Raw genomic sequence first — 21057 nt, forward strand, 5'->3', positions numbered from 1 at the left:
TGTCCCAGTCAGCAACAGAAATTTTGGGCTCAATTGTGGTCGTAAGTAGAGGACTGCCTCTATTGTGCTTCATGTTAGCCTTTAATTTAGCTGATATGACATATTATTACAAAAGTATTGCTACCTCTGTCCATTTACTTATTCTTTTTGTACTTTTTAAAAGAGTTGGAAAATACACAATAATCTTTAATAATTAATTCAACTGTGGCTTTATTGTTGTATTTCCCAGGGATTTTACAATGATTTATGTTAGAAATTAATCCAATTTTGTTGTTAGCTGCCAGATTTACTGTTGCAAAACATTGGAAAATTAACATACATGGTTTTCGATCAATGGGGTTTTAAACCGCGGTAAATTGCATTGGCTGAAAAACCACCACCACAGCAAAAAGTTTTGAATAACCATAGTAATACTTTAGTTAAAGATTATTTTATTCATATTTGGCATGTTGTTGCTATATTAACAAAGTTATCTTGGGATATCTAAAATTTTCTATTTCCTTTAATATTCTAAACATGTTTGTATTAGTGGACTACAATTTAAATCAATAAAACTATTGGTTCTATTTAGTCATCTTGGTTTGACCACACAGCAGATTCAAAAAGGCTACCTAATACTTCAGGGCACTTTGCCCTATCACTAATGTTGAGGTACAGTTCAACTGTCATCCAGTTTGCTTCTCTGCATGGAATGAGAAGCATGCAAACTTGAAAGAAAATAAGAAAGCCTGGAAGTACAATTTGGTATTGGAGAATGATAGAAGTAATTGGAGGTTGAGAGAAAAGTGAAAGAAATAAGCATGGCAGGAAACACATAGGTATGGATTAGAAAAAATGTTTTAGGATTTACCCAATTTAGATGAGATAGACATGATTTTCTATCTCATCTATCTTTAGATGAGATAGAAAGTCAATGTCCCCAGGCCTTTTCTGAAGTCCTCTCTTAAGATGAATGTACTTAGTATGTGTTCACTTTGCATTTTTAGTTTCTTTAGTAGTTAAGATGTGCACTTGACAATTATAAGTTGACTAACGGTAAATGTTTGGAATGTATATCCATACTAAAATAAAGACAATATTTATTAAACTTGACATGCTATATAGAAAGACAGTATGTTTTTTTGGCCATCAAAAATGATCAGGTCAATAGATTAAAGAAGGTTGGTCAAAATAATGTTTCAAAGCTGGTGTTTTTATCTACCCTTTGACATTTCAAATTTTAAGAATTCAATTTTTCAAAGTATGGTGAAATGCACAAAGTATTATTGAAACATGTAGGTGTCTTTTATTCATAAACGTGCAAAGCGGACTTTTAATTTGGCATTTTATAGCTTCAACAATGTCAAAAGAAATATGATATTCAAATGACTACTTAACTTTTGCTTGCTCTTCCCTCCCCCCCCCTTTTTTTTTTGAGGTGGTGGTGGGTTTTTTAAAAAACTCAGTATATTTGCCTATAATTGACAAGCTGTTCCAAGGAATTAAGTATTCCCTAGCTAGATGGTCTTTGTAAAGAAGAATATCCTTGAAGGTAATCAACAAACTGAAACATAGCATGCTTTCTTAGCTTGTAATTCCTGATAAATCAATACTAGGCAAACACTCTTACTTTAAAGGTTAAATACTTTAAGCCCTTTGATAGTAATTGAGTGTATTTTCGAGAGAGGTTTAATTTTGATAGGAGGTTTTTTTCCCTCCCCTTCAGTTCCAATACTTCAGTCATACGACTCCTGAGAGGAACAGCTGAGCCTTAACTCATATTGGCTTCTAATTAATATACACAATGTTTATATTTATGTTTGTTTAATGCCTACATCAATCTTATACTTTTGGAATGCAGATAGGAAAGTTGTTTAATGATATATAATTTTACAGGGCCAATGCTAAATCTGTATTGTTGTCTTTTGTTGGGTTGGCTAATTGCAAAATTAATACAGAATTAATGACAGTGACTATAACCTGTCTGAGTGATATAATAATGAAATAAATAAAAGGAATAAGGATATATGATTATATATATATATATAAATAATAAATAAAATAAAATAAAAGGAATAAGGATATATGTGTGTGTGTGTCTGTTTGTGTGTGTGTGTGTATTATGGTATTTAGACACTTCGTAGGCTTTAAGATGAAACTTGAATGTCTCAAATTATGAATATTTGCTGAGTATTCTTCAAAAGAGACTATATAGCAATAACAATAATGTTGATGCTTGATCACATACTTCATCTCTTTACTGAAATACAGGGAAAAACTATACCGAATGTTACAGCCAAATTAGAGATCAGTCTGTAGGTTAAATAAGGAGAGTAGAGTTGTATCCAGAGGATTTGCCCATTTGTACAGTGTACTGTGCATGCAAGAAAAGAAAACTGTTGCCTTCATTATTTGGGGCTTGGTTAAAGAAAGGATAATGAACAGACAGCTTGTAAAACGATGAGTAAAAAGAAGACACATACAGAGATTAGACTCCAAGGTAGCATGTGCTTAACAGCAATGATGGCCAAGATTGGAATATCAAGGCCTATAAAACTATGTTTGCATCATAGAAAGTTCCTAGAAGCTTAGTGGGTCATCCAGAGATTAGCAGAAGAATGCAAAATTATAATCAATTCTAGAAAATTATTCAGTTTACCAAAGTTGTACCCAATTTTGAGAATCTCCTGAAAAGTCAAGAGCAAGGGGAGGAGAGCTAGTCATATGCTAGATGCCACTTGAGGACACTAAGAAAGGAGATTGGATCTTGTGTTCAGAGGGAAGTCCTTCTTATAAAATTATTAATGTTATATTTTATTTTATTTTTATTTTATTTATTTGTCACAACATTATATATAAGCATAAGCATGAAATAACTATACAATATATAAGCATATATATAAGCATAAGTATGTAATAATTATATCAATTGGATATAATGAAAGGAAACAATAGGACAGGAATGGTAGGCATGCTTGTGCTCTTATGCACGCCCCTTACAGACCTCTTAGGAATGGGGTGAGGTCAATAGTAGACAGTTTTTGGTTAAAGCTTTGGGGATTATGGGAAGAGACCACAGAGTCATGTAGTGTGTTCCAAGTATTAACAACTCTGTTACAGAAGTCATATTTTCTGCAATCAAGATTGGAGCAGTTAACATTAAGTTTAAATCTATTGTGTGCTCGTGTATTGTTGCAATTGAAGCTGAAGTAGTCTTCAACAGGAAGGGCATTGTAATGGATGATTCTATGAGTTAAACTCAGGTCATATCAAAGGTGGCGGAGTTCTAAGTTTTCTAAACCCAGGATTTCAAGTCTGGTGGCATAGAATATTTTAGTTCTCCAGAGGAGTGGAGAACTCTTCTTGTAAAATATTTCTGGACATGTTCAGTTGTATTGATGTCTAAAATGTGGTTCCATACAGGTTCCAGACAGACAAGCTGTATTCAAGAATTGGTCTAGCAAATGTTTTATATGCTCTGGTTAGTAGTGTAGTGTTTTTGGAGAAGAAGCTATGCAAGATTAGGTTTACAACTCTTAAAGCCTTTTTTGCAATATAGTTGCAGTGGGCTTTGGCACTTAGATCATTTGATATGAAAACTCCAAGGTCTTTAACAGGGTTGGAGTCATCTGTAAGTAATTTTTTTTATTTACATTTATATCCCACCCTTCTCCGAAGACTCAGGGCGGCTTACATGTCGATCGAGCTTGTATTTAGCGTTTAGATTCTTTTTTCCAATGTGTAAGACTGAGCATTCACTGGTTGAGATTTGGAGTTGCCAAGTTTTTGACCATTCTGACACAAAGTCAAGGTCTTTTTGAAGGGTATCTGTATTGTTGGTGGTGTTAAATATTTTGATATCATCAGCATGTTGTCATTCATAGCCAATCCTGGGTAGAAACTTTGGGAAGATTAGTGAACATGAAGGACTTATAGGAAGGTCTGTGATCACTAATCATTCTGAAGGATTAGTAGATTATACACCCAAGTCCAAATCATATTAGGAAAATAAATATTAGCTGAAGCATTGAAGCCTTACCCCAATTTGAGATTGGGGTAAAGGGACATTTCTCCTACACGTGTTGATCCTCTGTGGGTTAGGGAGGGAGCAATATTTTGGATCATAACGCAGAATAATGAAAGTATGTACTGCTATGCTTTTTATGGGTATGCTTGCTATGGGTATCTGTGAGTAATGAAAAATTCATTTAGTTTCCATGTCAACCCTATTTCAAGAATGTATTTTTGGATTCAATGTATGAAATCAGAAAGACATAGCAATAGGAAGATGTTTTTGTTCACTTATTTTCCAAGTATCTTGCCAATCAGATAGGTTGGAACTTTCTAAAGCCAGAGTCAGAGTGGTTAATATAGAGTGAGTAAGATGTTAGTTTTGGAATGGGAAGCTCCACTTGGGATCCTCACTGGAAGGCTGTGCCAGACATTTTCTTTCGGTCCAACCAAGATTGTATAAATTTTCATGCATACGTAAAATAGAAGCAATTGCCCAGGTTAGTTTCCTTGGGATCTAATGTGAGTGTAGCCTTCAAACTATAACTTCACATGCCCATGAGTTATCTACATAGATGACTACATAGAAAGCTCATGGTTATCTACAAAGTCAGTTTGGTTCTTTTAAAAGAAGGAACAAAACTTTTCCAAACTCCATGAAGAGACACTAGCAAAAAGTGAACTGATTTGTCTTCCCAGCAAACTCGGAATATCATGAGGAACTCCTGCAGTTTTCTTGGCAAGTGGTTTCAGAAGTGGTTTGCTATTTATCTGATAACAATGAGGTTTGTCTATGTACTAGTAACATTTGGAAACCTAGTACTATGTTTTCCATCATTTACAGTCCAACTATTATATAACTATATAATATAACTATTGCCCAACTACTATATTGTAGATTTAGGGGAAAAGTCAACATTAAAAGTTACATCATGGTTGCATTTTACTATTATAGTTGATGATAAATATTATATTAATATATCCCTGTGGGCATGTCTGTGCACCATTTCTAACTTTCTTTTCTTCCCAATTCCTCTATTCTGCATGGTCTATTTCACTTTAATAATACCCTCTAGTCTTTCAGCTAATATTTGAGATGATTTAATTTAAAAGGAATGTGGGAAACTAATTTTCTAGAACGATCACCCCATTTTTAATCTTGAAGCAGAGTAACAAAATATATGCAGCATATGTAATATATTTCAGATAAATTCTGCATAGATATTGATTTTAACAAATAGCAAGAGACATTTTGACACGTTGATGAGTGACAAGATCATGGCAGTATACTTAAAGGTGAACTGCAAAGACAGTTTTCTGAATTGACCTTTTTTTTAAAAAAAAAACTCTACCATCATCCAAGCCATAAAACATAAAAAGGGTGACTTAAAACATTTAAAAATGATAGGCCATATACTAGTAAAGATTAGCCACCAACAGTCTTTGTACCATACTTGCTCTGTTGTATTTTCTGCCTATATCAAATGTTTTTCTTTTCCATCCCAACAAATTACCTTATCCAACTTCACTGAGTTGGTTTTGATGGATCATGTGATCCAGAGAATGTGTCATCCAGAAGTCTTGGCAGGATCATCCCAAAGGTGCTTTTTCAAAAGGCAACCGGACTTCCTTGTTTTTCTTTGAAGATGTTTTGCTTTTCATCCAAGAAGCTTCTTTAGCTGTGACTGGATGGTGGGGAATGGAAGGATTTATATTTATATTTATATTCCTTGCGGTCATTTGCATTTTTTGAGAGTCATTAAGCCCATTTGGAGGTTTGTCTGTGTCTTCAGGGTCACTGGAATAGTGCAAATGCATGCCTTCTTGGAACTGCTGAAAGGACTGTGTTGCAGAGCTGTGCTTTCCACAGGATGTTTTCTGCCCTGTGTCCCTTCATTGTTGAACACAGACACAGGCTGTTGTGGATGAGTCTGTGTTGTCTGTCTCTCAAACTGAAGTGCAAATGGTTCCTGTGGGTTTTTCTAGAAACCCATTCATATTCCCACATCATTGGAAGAGTGTTCATCCTAAAGTGCATGTCTAAATGTCTATGGAGATTCTCAGTTATCCAGATCGTGGTTGTACGAAAGCTGCTTTTCAAGAAGCAACTGGACTTCCTTGTTTTTCTTTGAAGATGGGCAGAAAACATCCTGCAGCAAACACAGCTCCACAACATAGTCTTTTCAGCAGTTCCAAGAAGGCTCCACAGACATTTGCATTACTCAGGTGACCTGAGAACACAGACAAACCTCCGAGTGGCCTCAACAACTCTCTAAAAGGATGCAAATGACCAGCTGCCTACAAGGAATGTAAATCTTTCTGTTCCCCACTATATAGTTGGAGCTGAAGAACTTTCATGGAGGAGAAGTGAAACATCTTCAAAGAAAACAAGGAAGTCCAGTTGCCTTTTGAAAAAGCACCTTTGGGACAACCATGACCTGTATGATTGAGAATCTCCATAGACTCTTGGCAGGATCATCTTCTATTTCCTTCCTTTCTTGATCATCTCTTACTGACATAGGTATTAGACCATCTTAGAATCTTTTGCACAAACTAAAGGAGCTTAAAGCTACTGCATCTTAAATTGACCTCAACCTATCATCTTAAGAATCTAGAAATCATATCACTGTTGCAAGTAGATGTATAAAATGCTCCGTGGTTCCAGTCATATGATTTGGAGACTACTATTGTTTTCTACCTGTATCTGGTTTTAATTCCAGGAAAATCATAATTGATTGGTTAGGTGCTGTTCACTTTGTCCAAATCCAGTCCAGAATCTTCTAAGAGCTTAATGTTCAAAGAGAAAGTCAATTATTTCTCTCATCTGCTTTTGTATCACATATTGGTATTACGTTCTAGTGTAATCATGTAAACATGTTTTTAAAAGAAACATGAAATGTATCTTGTATCTTACTATATATGAGTGCATGGACAATGTTTGAATGCATAACACAAAGTTACAAAATCTCATTGTTTGTTAATTCTACCCAAAAAAAATCTGAAATTCCACATGCCGGCCAGAATATGTGCATTATTTCTGAAGGATAAGACCAGAAAAAAAGAAAAGGGAGAATCCCTATTAATATGTCCATTTTAATATCAAACATCTTTCAACAGTGTTGGTTGAAAAATGTATGTATTAGAATGTTTTGGAAATTTCCAAGTTATAAATATTTCATTTCATTTCAAAGGGATAGTGTTTATACTTTCAATAAATAAATCCATAGTGATATTAAAACAAAACAAAATAAATATTTTTGTTTCTTCTTTCAGCCCTCTGTCCTGAGACACAACAACAGGATGTGCCTTGGAAAAGAGTAAGTCACTTATTTCTGTATACTTATATCAACTGTACATATATCCCTCATTATTGTGATCCAGCCTTAGTCTAGAAAAAATGGATCACAGTTGGATACATTATTCTTAAACATTGATCTTGTATATTGAACTAAGTTATTTAGGAAATAAAGTCAGCTCATGAAATATAATACTTCATAGATTATGGGATTCAATTACTGGTTGTATCAATTAAAACAAAATAAGAGCTAGAGTTTATATAGGAGATATTAAAGGTATATAAAAATTATAGTTCACATAACATTCAATATACTTTGTGGGTATGATTATCACTTGTTAAAAGAAGAGGAGGGGGGACGGGCAGGAGTAGGATAGCAGGAATAGATTTTCCGCCCCTATATGATCTACTAAGGAGTAATTGTTCATGGGCACAGTCTCTAAGATCTTTAGAGAGGAATTGTGATCATATTGTCAACAATTACCAGAGGTTAATGTACAAAATGAAAGATGTTACTAGTTGTTTTTTGTTGTTGTTGTTCATTCACAGTAGAACTTGTCACATATATGCGATGGCCATTAGTAAAATGTGAATTTAGAAATTTGGGAAAATAAGAAAACATGAGAAAGAAACCAAAGATTGCCACACCTTAACTTCTTTAGTATAAAAAGAAGGGAAGTGAAATGCGAGAAGGCTTTCAAGATTCAGAGAGAGGGAGAGGGAGAAGGAGAGAGGGAGTGAGAGAGGGAGAGAGGGAGTGGGAGAGGGAGAGAGGGAGTGAGAGAGGGAGAGAGAGAGAGAGAGAGAGAGAGATTGCCTCTCTTAATAAAATAGAACTAAGTATTTCTGTTATCTGTTTCCTTCCGTGCCCTGCCCTACTTTAAAGACCTATAATCATTTGTATATTTCTGTGTATCCCTTATGGCTATGTGATTTTTTAAAATATTTCTATGTATTGTTCTCACCTCTTTTAGTAATGTGTTTATATGATTTAAATTTAATTATGAATGAAATATATATATGTCAACAGAATAAACACAGCAAGTCAGAATTTAGGTTTTCCATAACTTTTGCTGGGACTTAGATTCGATGTCTGTGAAGTAGTTAAAGATTTCATCACTGAGCATATCAGAAATTACAGCAGCCAGTTCATATACATTTTAAATTGTAGATGGCAGATTTCTTCTAGGCTTTAAGCCTCCAGAGTACATGTTATAGAGATGAAGAAGTAGGTCAGTTTTTCTTATGCTGCAACATCACACACACACACACACACACACACACACACACAGAGAGAGAGAGAGAGAGAGAGAAGAGCAAAGAATTGGGGACACACAATAAAAGCCTCTTTTCAATTCATTCACCCATGCGCACATACAAACCCCTAGGTTCCTTCAGATCATGAAAAAGCAAAGTTATAAAATTTGTATTGCAGAATGCCTTTCATAGTTAATAATGTATACATTCAACTAAACCTTGAAATTCCACAGCTCTGTAGGTTATAATACAATCCTTTCATGCATTTAAAAAAACTCTTATTATTTTAATGTTTATAGCAATACTGCTACATACATTTTAGTACCATTTTTATGAGAAGCAAATAATTTATGTATATTGTATTGGGTTTATACTCAGTTCCTTTGTGCCATGTGAGATTATGTCCTTATTGCCAAAATGTTGTATGTGTGTATGTATGTGTGTGTGTGTGTGTGTGTATATATATATATTTATATATATATGTATGTATGTATGTATGTATGTATGTATCTCTGTGTGTAAAAATAATGCACATGGAAAAAACTTTTATTGCCATTCTGGCATTCGCAATTCAAATATTTTCAAACACTTAAAACAATGATTGAAACTTGATCCCAGGGCAAAAGTGGAAGTCTATTAATCAAATATTTTTAAAAGAATCTAAAATAATCTTCTCTGGTTTATAACTATAATATGGGAAATCCAATATGTCTACTCAAACAAAGAGGCTAGAAGATATATTTACAGAAAGTCTTATGATGTTTGTAGTTGACTTTGCAAAAGAAAACATTTATAAACCTTTACAGTGCATGACAGGTGTCATGAATTCTCCTGAGGATTAGTATATTCAGATATAGTCTTTCATTTGAACTTCAAACACACATTTCACTAAGGTGTGTTTTTAATAGCTTTTGGAAATTAAACCTTTTATATTTGTCTCATTCTAATATCCTCAATAAATTTATTTCAGGAAACAACTTTCCACAAAACTAAATGTAATTATAATTTTGTATATCAGAAAAAAGGGACGTGTTTGATAAGTTCATGTATATTCCATTAGTATTCTTCAAAGAAAGGAAAACTTAATAGAAAACATAATTACCAATTTAGCTCCAATTTTTCAAATAATGCATTTACTAATATATAACTCAGCATTGTTTTAAATCTTGTTTTAAAACATTACAGTTTTACTTGATAAGTTTTAAGTGTGGTCTCCTTTGACACTGATCAGAGGAAAAAACCGATCATTTCTATGTTCTACTCAAGGTTGTGTGCTTTAAATTAGTCTTGAATAACTTATTACATTATTTTTAACAGTAATTAGTTATGCTAACTCTTGTTGGATAGAGATCTCTATGAAACTGACAGACAAACTTAATTTTTTTTAAAAAAACAGTTGGGAATGTGAAATAATGCTTAATGGATTAATCAAGATCAATTCTAGATAATAGTTATGGAGGCAAGATTTGATCTTTTTAATTTGTAGGTAGGAGAGAATGATTTCTTGAAAAATCAACTGAAACAAGTGTTAGATTTGAAATAGATTTGGTTTGGTTTCACAGATGCATACAAATAGCTGCAGGCTGCATGTGAGGTCAGTTGTAACTAACATAAATCATTTAGTTTCGATTGTTTGCATATATCCATGTATATATATTTAAGCTCTGATCTGTATAAGCGTTACATTTTGATTTTCTGTCAATGAATGATGATCAAGATAGCAAGCAAAAAATAATAATAGTGATGTTAAAACATAATTTTGTTTTTCAATATACATAATGATGCATAGTTAAAATCCAACCATAAAAAAATAAAAACAATCCAATCACCAATGCCTTTTCATGTATCCAATACTTGCCTTTATCTTGTAACAATAAACTTTTAAGGCATTTTTAAGGCTTATTATTTTATAGGATAACTTTACAGATTAAAAAAAAAAATGACAACTAGAAAGAACAATGATAACAATGAAGTGAAAAAGAAAAATATCCAGTGAAGAATATTAATATATATCACATTCAACTTTTTAACGTTTAAAGCTAGAACATATAAAATCGTAGTGTCACATTTCTACATGATAAGGTCATTTCAAAGCATGATAATCCTTAGAAAGAGTTCCATGAAACAAGATCTAACTAAAAGTATCATTTTAGTAGCATGTGCTACAGGGGCAAACATTTCTAGGCTGTGGGAAAGGGGAAAAGAGTTTTTCACCCCTGACAGATTTATGGGAATGATTATTGGGGATATACACATCATACCCTATCTTGTTATAATTTTTCTTTATAATCTATACACACTAGGGAACACAGATCATAATAGATGCTTAGAAATAAACCATATCAACACACATTCAAAGGAGACAATAAACAAGCTAAGAAAGAAAAAACAAAAAAACGAGACACATTTTCTCCAGCCGCCAACCCTCAGATAAGCAGGGATTAACACCAGACAAACAAGCAGAAAACAGTATCCTAATCAAGGAACCTCTAAGGAGAAAACCACCAACTATTGTTTTCGTCTATCTCCTATATAGGGGATAATTCTGCGGAAGAACACTTTTATCTGTAAACTTCTGAATCAAGCTCAATGTTATAAATCAATCTTCTGAATCAACCTCAAAGGTTTTTTGCAGATTGATAGCTTGCATTTATAAGAAAGAATACTCTGCCCTTCACTCATTCACATTCTCAGGTTTTCTGGAGACGATGAACAACACACTGTAACTCCAATGCTTTCAACCTTTGCATATATTCAGTTATAACTCATCAAGTCACTTGGTCAGTTGGATTACCATGTAACTCTAATAATTAAATCATACAATAGAAGGATTACATTTATTTTTATTTGCAACTTTCTCTAACGTTTACTTTTTAAAAGATTTTGAGCCCAAAATTCCATTGCCGTTTGAAAGATAAAGGAAAATTGGTAAGAATGTACAGTTTGTGCAGAGTTGCAAGTAGAAGTCAGCCCAATTTAGAACTTCAGGTTGACCCTAGCAAGTAATTGCAGTAATATATAATAGATTGGAAAGGGGTTTTCCCCCTAAAAATAAAAAAACCCCCAATATTTTTTATTAACTGAAGGCTGTGTGAGATAGGAAGCACTGAGGTAGTTGACCCAAAGGTGATTTTTCAAAAGGCAAAAAGGCTTTTTTTTTCTTCTCATCCAAAAGACTTCTTCAGTTCTGAAGAAACTTCTTGACTAAGAAGCAAAACGTCTCCAAGGAAAAACAAAGGAAGTCCAGTTACTTTTTGAAAAAGCACCTTTGGGAAAACCATGAACAGGAAGACTGGGAATCTCCCTGGACACTGAGGCAATTCCTGAATGGGGGTAACAATAGTCATAGCCCATATGATTTCTACAGCCACATGGATGCTGGGAATTGTGAAATGGCCAACAGAGGCAAGCTAGAGGCTTAGGATGGGGGCAACATTGGAAAAAGCACATGGGAGAAAGAGAGGAAGCTGTTTCCATAAGAAGACCATGTCAAGCCTTTCAACTACAGATGCGGAAGAGACCTTCAGGAGAAGGAAAAAAAGAAACAAGAAGCCAATAGGAGCAGGTACCATGATGCAGGCCTTTGTTAGGACAAATATTATCTAGAAATAGCAAGTATCCATCCATCCACTCTACTCCACTCCATACCCTGGTCACTGCCTTTTAAATATCACTGAATTAATAGCAAATGCTGAATGGATAGCTGATCAATCTCCTTGAGCTCTGAAGAGCTTCAGAGAAAGTGTCTGAATGTCATATTTTTTACTGGTTTACCATGTGTGTATCAAGCCTCATTTTTTAAATTGAAGCTCCTACCTAGCAACTTATACCTTGAAGGCTTCCTTCTTTAATGGGTAGCTATGGGGAAAAGCAGAAGGTCAAACCGCATTATGTCTATCCACTTCTCTCTGCTGTGCAAATTGCAGGAGAAAAATCACTGGCAAAGAGTGAGAGCAGCCAAGTTAAAAATAATCAGTTGTCTACTTAGGAAAGGGTGGTGTTTTTTAAAAAAAATACAATTTGATCTACGTTGCCCAGAAACTTTAGTTACATTGGTAATTTCTCTGATTTAAAATTTTATCCTTCAAATTGTGAAAAAGTGTAAATAGGAGAAAATGACAGAAAAGAAGGCACATTGTGGGAGAACTGCATTAATGATACTGCATTTGATTAGTGAAAATCAAAAGGAATTTGGTAGCCTTCAGAGTGGCTAAACTGACACAGTATATACAGTATACCTTTTAATAAAATCTGATAATCAGAAAAGGTCCTTGATTTACAATTTGTTTAGTGACCATTCAAAGTAACAGCACTGAAAAAGGTGACTTATGACCAGTGGTGGGATTCAAGTAATTTAACAACCGGTTCTCTGCCCTAATGATTTCTTCAAACAACCAGTTTGCCAAGCTGCTCAGGAAGTTAACAACCGGTTCTCCCGAAGGGGTGCGAACTGGTTGAATCCCACCACTGCTTATGACCCTATTTCACTTACGACCTTTGCAGCATTCCCATGGTTACGTGGCCAAAATTTGGATGTATGGCAATTAGTTCATATGTATGATAGCTGCCGTGTCCATGATCATCTTTTGTGACCTTCTGACAAGCAAAGACCATGGGGAAGTCATATTCACTTAACAATTGTGTTACTAACTTAACAACGGCACTTACCAACTGTGCAGTGGTGGGATTCAAATGTTTTACTTCCGGTTCTGTGGGTGTGGCTTGGTGGGTGTGGCATGGCTTGGTGGGCGTGGCTTGGTGGGTGTGGCAGGGAAAGGATACTATAAAATCTCCATTCCCTCCCCACTCCAGGGGAAAGTTTACTGCAAAATCCCCATTCCCTCCCGATCAGCTGGGAGTCGGGAGGCAGAGAATAGATGGGGGCGGGGCCAGTCAGAGGTGGTATTTACCAGTTCTCTGAAGTACTCAAAATTTCTGCTACCAGTTCTCCACAACTGGTCATAACCTGCTGAATACCACCTCTGCAACTGTGGCAAGAAAGGTCGTAACATGAGGTAAAACTCACTTAACAAATATTTTGCTTAGCAATTGGAATTTTGGACTCAATTGTGGTCATAATACCTGAAACCACCTCTTTATACTAGCCAGAACTGTACCATTTATTTGTGTTTTATGGAGTCAGAGGATCCTGAATTTAGCAAGCCAATAAAGAAACATAAAACATCTATAAGTCCTCAACTTGCAACCATTCAGTTAACAACCATTCAAAGTTACAACAGCGTTGAAAAAAGTGGCTTGCAACAAGACCTCATATTGCTGACCGTAACAGCATCCCCATGATTATGTTATCAAAATTTGGGTATTTGGCAGGTACAGTGGTTGCAGTGGCCCTGGGTCATGTGATCACCATTTACGACTTTCCCAGCCAGTTTCCAAAAAGCAAAATCAATGGGGGGAACAGAATTGACTTTACAACCTCATAATTCACTTAATAAATAAGTAACTTCCTTTTAACAAACATGGCAAAAAAAAATCATAAAATCAGGAGTAGCTTACTTAACTACCACTTTACTTAGCGACAGAAATTCTGGTCCCTTATGGTCATAAATTGAGGACTACCTGTAACCCTTTCACATTTATGGAGCTTCAAAAAAGATACTGTTTTTCCATAAATGATTCTTGGGATATAGTGCAGAATTAGATATGAGAAACAACAGTAGAGGAAGGAAGCTCTTCATTTGCATTCTGCTAGTTATTAATCATATTATTTCCTAGGATTTATATACTGAGTTTGTACAGGAGCTGAAGGCAACATTTACCTTAAGTGTATAACTTTGTAAAAGACATGGTTGCTTTTTCTCTCTAAAATATAAGCTTACCGAATGAGTTTTATCAGCCACAGCAGAATTATTTTTAAAAAAATGTGTTTAATTAAGCATGTACTCTTCTACTGGAACAGCTATCCTAAATCAAGCTGTGATTTTCCAGGTGTTCTCCCAGTTTAGAATATTTTAAATATTTCCACCCGCCTTTTTCTAAAGAAAGTTATGCTAAAATTTCCGGCTCGGCAACTTTACTGTATTTTACAAGTGGATCCTATGACACTTCCAAACAATAGTACAGTGGACATAAAAGGAACAGAAATGTTGTCAGCCTTCATCTGTCACTGAGAAGGCTCTTAAGCCAGCAGAAACTGTTAAGAGTTTGCAGCAATCCAACCAGCACACAAGTAAAGAATTCATCAGGATTCATTTATAAAAAACTTTTTTATATACTGTAATATAAAGCATGATGCATGTGCACTACCCATACAGCGGAAGCCAGAACCAGAAATCACAGAAGCACAGAAGCAGTATGATCACCGAAACAATAACGCAAAGTCAAACCAACTCTTTTATACATAATGGTCAAACTAAGCCATGCCCAGGCTCCGAACAGTCTGAGTTTGTTTATGTTTATGTTTATTCAATTTCTATACCGCCCTTCTCCCAAAGGACTCAGGGCGGTTTACAGCCAACTAAGAACAATAAATACAAAAATTAAAAACACATGTAAAAGAATAAGATAGGCTGAATATACTAAAAACTATTAAAATCCCCATTAAAACTATTAGGCCAATACTGCACGATGGAATAAAAGTGTTTTCAACTCACGCTGGAAGGCCCGGAGGTCAGAGAGTTGGCGTATCCCTGGGGGTAGCTCGTTCCAGAGGGCTGGAGCCCCCACAGAGAAGGCCGTCCCCCTGGGAGTCGCCAGTCGACATTGTCTGGCTGACGGCACCCTGAGGAGACCCTCTCTGTGGGAGCGCACTGGTTTATGGGAGGCCACCGGTAGCAGGAGGCGGTCCCATAAGTAACTCGGTCCTAAGCCATGGAGCGCTTTAAAGGTGAGAACCAACACCTTGAATTGCACCCGGAAGGCAACCAGCAGCCAGTGCAGCCTGCACAGGATAGGTGTTATATGGGAGCTTGGAGTTGCTCCCTCAATCACCCACGCGGCTGCATTCTGGACCAGCCGGAGCCTCCGGGTACTCTTCAAGGGGAGCCCCATGTAGAGAGCATTGCAGTAATCCAGCGGGAAGTGACAAGGGCATGAGTGACTGTGCATAGGGAATCCCGGTCCAAGAAGGGACGTAACTGGCGTATCAGGCGTACCTGATAAAAAGCTCCTCTGGTGATGGCTGTCATATGTTCTTCTAATGACAGCCGTGCATACAGAAGGACGCCTAGATTACGAACCTTCTCCGTGGGGGCCAAAGATTCGCCCCCCACAGTCAGTGATGGCCTCAGCTGATTATACTGGGATGCCGGCATCCACAGCCACTCGGTCTTGGCTGGGTTGAGCTGGAGCCTGTTTTTCCCCATCCAGACCCATACGGCCTCCAGGCACCGGGACATCACTTTGACGGCTTTACTGGGGTGGTTTGGGGTGGAAATGTACAGTTGCGTATTGTCAGCGTACAGATGACACCTCACCCCAAAACGTTACCAAACAGTCTCCATTGGCTGATCTGTTGTCATGTCTATTCCAGTTCATGAACTCTTATACACTGACAGAAACCTAATGCCTTCTTGTCTTGTGTATAGAAATCTTTGTTGTCAATGGCCCACAAAAACTTCATTCTTTCCATAGGCTTTTTTTTTTTTTAATTCTCAGTGAGATTTAACAGAAGTATTTTCCACTGGGATGATTTAGAAAAACCAATCATTTATAGGGGCCCTCTTTGAATGACCACAAATTGTAATTGGCAAGTTGGTCATTAAATGAATCAGTCACTAAGTGAAACCATGCTTGTGCTTATCATCCCACTTCAGCTTTTCTCTGCTTTATAGAACTGCAAGGGTTCTGTAAAGGGACACGGTGGCTCAGGGGCTAGGGCGTTGAGCATGTCAATCGAAAGGTCGGCAGTTCAGTGGTTCGAATCCCTACTGCTGCCATGTAATGGGGTGAGCTCCCGTTACTTGTCCCAGCTTCTGCCAACCTAGCAGTTTCGAAAGCACATAAAAATGCAAGTAGAAAAAATAGGGACCACCTTTGGTGGGAAGGTAACAGAGTTCCGTACGCCTTTGGCGTTGAGTCATGCCGGCCACATGACCACGGAGATGTCTTCGGACAGCGCTGGCTCTTTGCCTTCGAAACGGAGATGAGCACCATCCCCTAGAGTCGGCAACGACTAGCACGTACATGCGAGGGGAACCTTTACCTTTACCTTTACCTTTAATTATCGTCCGGTCTCAAACCTTCGCTTTGTGGCAAAGGTTGTAGAGAGTGTGGTGGCATGTCAACTACCCCAATACCTGGATGAAGCTGTATATCTAGACCCGTTCCAATCTGGCTTCCGGCCCGGATATAGTACGGAGACGGCTTTGGTCGCGTTGGTGGATGATCTCTGGAGGGACAGGGGTTGCTCCTCTGCCCTGGTCCTATTATACCTCTCAGCGGCTTTTGATACCATCGACCATGGTATCCTGCTGCACCGGTTTGGGAGTTTGGGAGTGGGAGGCACCGTTTATTGGTGGTTCTCCTCCTATCTCTCTGACCGGTCGCAGACGGTGTTGACAGGAGGGCAGAGATCGACCGCGAGGCGCCTCACTTGTGGGGTGCCGCAGAGGTCGATTCTCTCACCTCTCCTGTTCAATATCTATATGAAGCCGCTGGATGAGATCATCAGTGGCTTTTGGGTGAAATACCAACTGTACGCTGACGATACGCAGCTGTACTTTTCCACCCCAGGCCACCCCAATGAAGCTATCGAAGTACTGTCCCAGTGCCTGGAAGCCGTACGGGTCTGGATGGGGAGAAACAGGCTCAAGCTCAATCCCTCCAAGATGAAGTGGCTGTGGATGCCGGCAGCCCGGTACAGTCAGCTGCAGCTGCAGCTGACTGTTCGGGGCGAATCATTGGCCCCGATGGAAAGGGTGCGCAACTTGGGCGTTCTCCTGGATGGACGGTTGTCATTTGAAGATCACTTGACGGCCGTCTCCAGGAGAGCTTTTTATCAGGTTCGCCTGATCCGCCAGTTGCGCCCCTTCCTTGACTGGGATGCCCTATGCACGGTCACACATGCTTTTGTTACCTCTCGCTTGGATTATTGCAATGCTCTCTACATGGGGCTCCCCTTGAAGAGCACCCGGAGGCTCAGTTAGTTCAGAATGCAGCTGCGCGGGTGATAAAGGGAGCCGCACATGGCTCCCATGTAACACCACTCCTGCGCAGGCTGCACTGGCTGCCTGTGGTCTCTCGGGTGCACTTTAAGGTTTTGGTTACTACCTTTAAAGCGCTCCATGGCTTAGGGCCAGGGTACTTACGGGACCGCCTACTGCTACCGAACGCCTCCCACCGACCCGTACGCTCACACAGAGAGGGACTTCTCAGGGTGCCGTCCACCAAGCAATGTCGGCTGGTGGCCCCCAGGGAAAGGTCCTTCTCTGTGGGGTCTCCTACCCTCTGGAACGAACTTCCCCCTGGACTGCGTCAACTGCCTGACCTTCGGACCTTTCGCCGCGAGCTGAAGACGTATTTGTTTATTCGCGCAGGACTGGCTTAGGAATTTTAAATTTTAAATAGTTTTAAACTTTAATATTTATATTTGATACAAATTTTATGGGGTTTTTAATGCTATAAATGTTTTAAATTCGGCCAAACATATAATAAGTTTTTTAACCATTGTTTTTATCTGTATATTGTCATTGTTTTATTGTGGCTGTGAACCGCCCTTAGTCCTCTGGGAGAAGGGCAGTATAAAAATCCAATAAATACTAATACTGAAGGGTTATAAATGAGAAAATTGGTCACAAAGTTGCTTTTTTCATAACTCTGAAGGGTCACTAAACAAAGCAATCACTAAACGACTGGAACCCACAGAAAGTGTAGTTTCCCCAAAATTATGATTATGATTCTGAAAGAAAATACTATGAAACGATCTACATAAACTTCAGGAATGAATAGCAGCATATAGACGTTCCATGTGATTCAATTAACATTTTAAAATGTTTTTTTTTAATCCGGCATTGGCTTCATAATTTATTATATTTCTCAGCTTCTTAACTTCGAGATTGATGCACCAGCATTATTGGAACAGAACCACTAAATTATGTAGCCCATCAAATAAAAATGTTAAGTAAATATCCAAAAATTTGAACAGATTAAATTTCTTAGAAAATAAATGCCTATTTCTATTCTCTTCTGTTCCATTCTAGAGAATATTTATCCTTTACTGCCTAATAAAGGATGATGCATTTTTGATACATCAGTAAATCAGGCAATATTGTTCATTCATATTTTATTGTTGATAAAGGAAGCAAATAGTTTTGCTCTTCTTTCCAATTATCACCCTATTGCTTCTTTCTTCCACAGTTACTGATGTCCACATTTCTCCAAGTCTAATTTTCACCGAAATTTTATTTTGAAGTTATCTTAGAAAAAAAAATACACTATTCTGCTTTGTTTATTTTATTTTATTGCTGAAATGGTCTCCTTAATTTCATTCTCCATTTATATGATGGTCTTTAAAAGCCATTTCTGCTAATCCTTACATGCACACGTTCACAGCTCTTTATTCTGTATTGAATAATAAATGGTCATTTTATTCATCCTTTTTTTTTTCACTTGACTTGCAGAAGAGCTAAATATATATTTTAATCATAAATTTAAAAATGAATTAAATAATGAAGCTGATGGCAAATTAACTGAGAGAGAGAGAAACAGAGCCAGAGCCAGAGCCAGAGAGTAATAAGTAATAAGATCAAATACCTTCTTCAGAAGCTTGCTGGGTGGATACTGAAAAAGTTTTTCCCTCCAAACAATTCCTTGAAGATCAAGACAATTTGCTGTCCTGGCTTGTGCAAAGAGAAGGAAGCACAAATTCTGTCCACACATCAGTTTTCCTGGTGTTTTCCTACCTTCCAAGGAAAATTCTCTTAGTTATATGGCTCTGGAGCCTGGAAACTAAAGACTTTTGAAAATTTATTTCTCTTCTTACATCAGAGATCTATGAATTCAGTTGATTCTGTATTACCAAAATTTGTCCTAATAGAACATCAGAGAAAAAAAAATTAAAAAAACCAAAAAACAAAGGTAGATATACCTACTAAAAATGACTAGAGCTAAAGAGTTTGTTTTTTGTTTTGCATTTGATCTCTGTTTTTTTTCTGTTATGTTTAATATTGCAGATATTAAGAGATAGGAAAACGAACAGGTAAAACAAATGCAGATTGTAGGGCTCATTTGACTTTAAGATGAAGTACATTCATTTTGAAGCATGCAGCACTAACTCTTATTACAGGAAAAGGATCATGGAATCATCATCATGGAAAATGATCCCAAACAAATGTTTTAGAAGTCCAGAAAAATGGAATAACATATATATTGCCTAAGACCTTCCCAAATGTGATATGTTTCTTCTGGGGGAAACTCTGCTTGGGTTATTTCTTTATTGCATTGATAGGAAAGAGCTTTATTTTGGGTCCATTTCTAAACCATGGGATGTATTCCTTCAGTATCTCTATTTAGATGTGACACAAATGGCTCTGAAATTACTCTGAAATGGCTCTGGGAATGAAGTCATAAATGGATGGTTCTTATCAGTGATGGGTTTGCACCGGATCTGGCGAATTGGTAGTGGCAGTGGCAGGAGACTCCACCCACCCACCTGGACACTTCTGTACGCGCATGAGCAAACCAGGAGCAACAGGATTTGCCCCTGGTTCTTATGTTTCCTTTGATACCTGGGGTTCACTTTAAGTTCAGAGTCCTCTTTTTTGGCCGGCTGTTTTAACCAAGGTAGCTTTCTTCTTTTTCTGGCTGTTGTTAGTATATATTTTCATAATAACAGGATACCTAGGCAATGGGGATACAGAATAGGGATATTTTCCCCCTCAACATGTTTTTACATTCCAACCAACAGTACAGATTACAAATTACACAAAGGCTGATAATATCAATATTGTTATGAAGAATGTCTCCACCAAAGTAATAAAGGATTTAGTAAGGCTATATCTCTCCTATAATACATTCACATGTAGTGGATAACACTAACTTAAATTATATGGTAAACCAATAGACACACTTACTTTACCATATATTCTCTATGTATGAGAAATTTGAATTGGACATTCTATAAGACAACTGATAACCAACTGCTTATATAATTGTATTATAATTTCATCTTCATGAAAAGCAACGAGAACTAAAGCAAACATTCTATCAGCAATTCTACATTGTATTGTCACCATCAGGGAACCCCTCAACCTTCCAGAAATTTCTTTCCTTTGAATTTTCCCTGTTGCTCATTTTTATAATAAACTCATTGATGTCAACACTTTTCTAGCGTGAGCACCCTCCTATCCTAAATCTATAAACAGAAATCACAGCCCATTGGTCATACCTTTCCACCTTGCATTTCATTATCACTGTCAGAAATAGCCAACGGTGAACATTTTCCTAAGGCAATCAAGAAGTCTCCAGAAACCAGCATTTTACCAACCATCAAATCTGGATAATATCTTTGAATCCAAATGTTGTATGATCGTATTTATCTTAGAGAAACAATTACT

General features: G+C 37.1%; 1 protein-coding gene across 1 annotated transcript in view; it reads left to right on the forward strand.

Moving 5' to 3' along the window:
* PTPRD (protein tyrosine phosphatase receptor type D) overlaps nucleotides 1-21057 on the forward strand; it is a 1472813-nt gene that overhangs the window by 460682 nt on the left and 991074 nt on the right. Inside the window, exon 6 of the mRNA XM_058166456.1 lies at nucleotides 7264-7307. The gene's annotated coding sequence lies outside the window, so the exon portion shown is untranslated. The remainder of the gene's footprint in view (nucleotides 1-7263; nucleotides 7308-21057) is intronic.

Source organism: Ahaetulla prasina, chromosome 2 (genome assembly GCF_028640845.1).
Source record: "Ahaetulla prasina isolate Xishuangbanna chromosome 2, ASM2864084v1, whole genome shotgun sequence".
Classification (NCBI taxonomy): domain Eukaryota; kingdom Metazoa; phylum Chordata; class Lepidosauria; order Squamata; family Colubridae; genus Ahaetulla; species Ahaetulla prasina.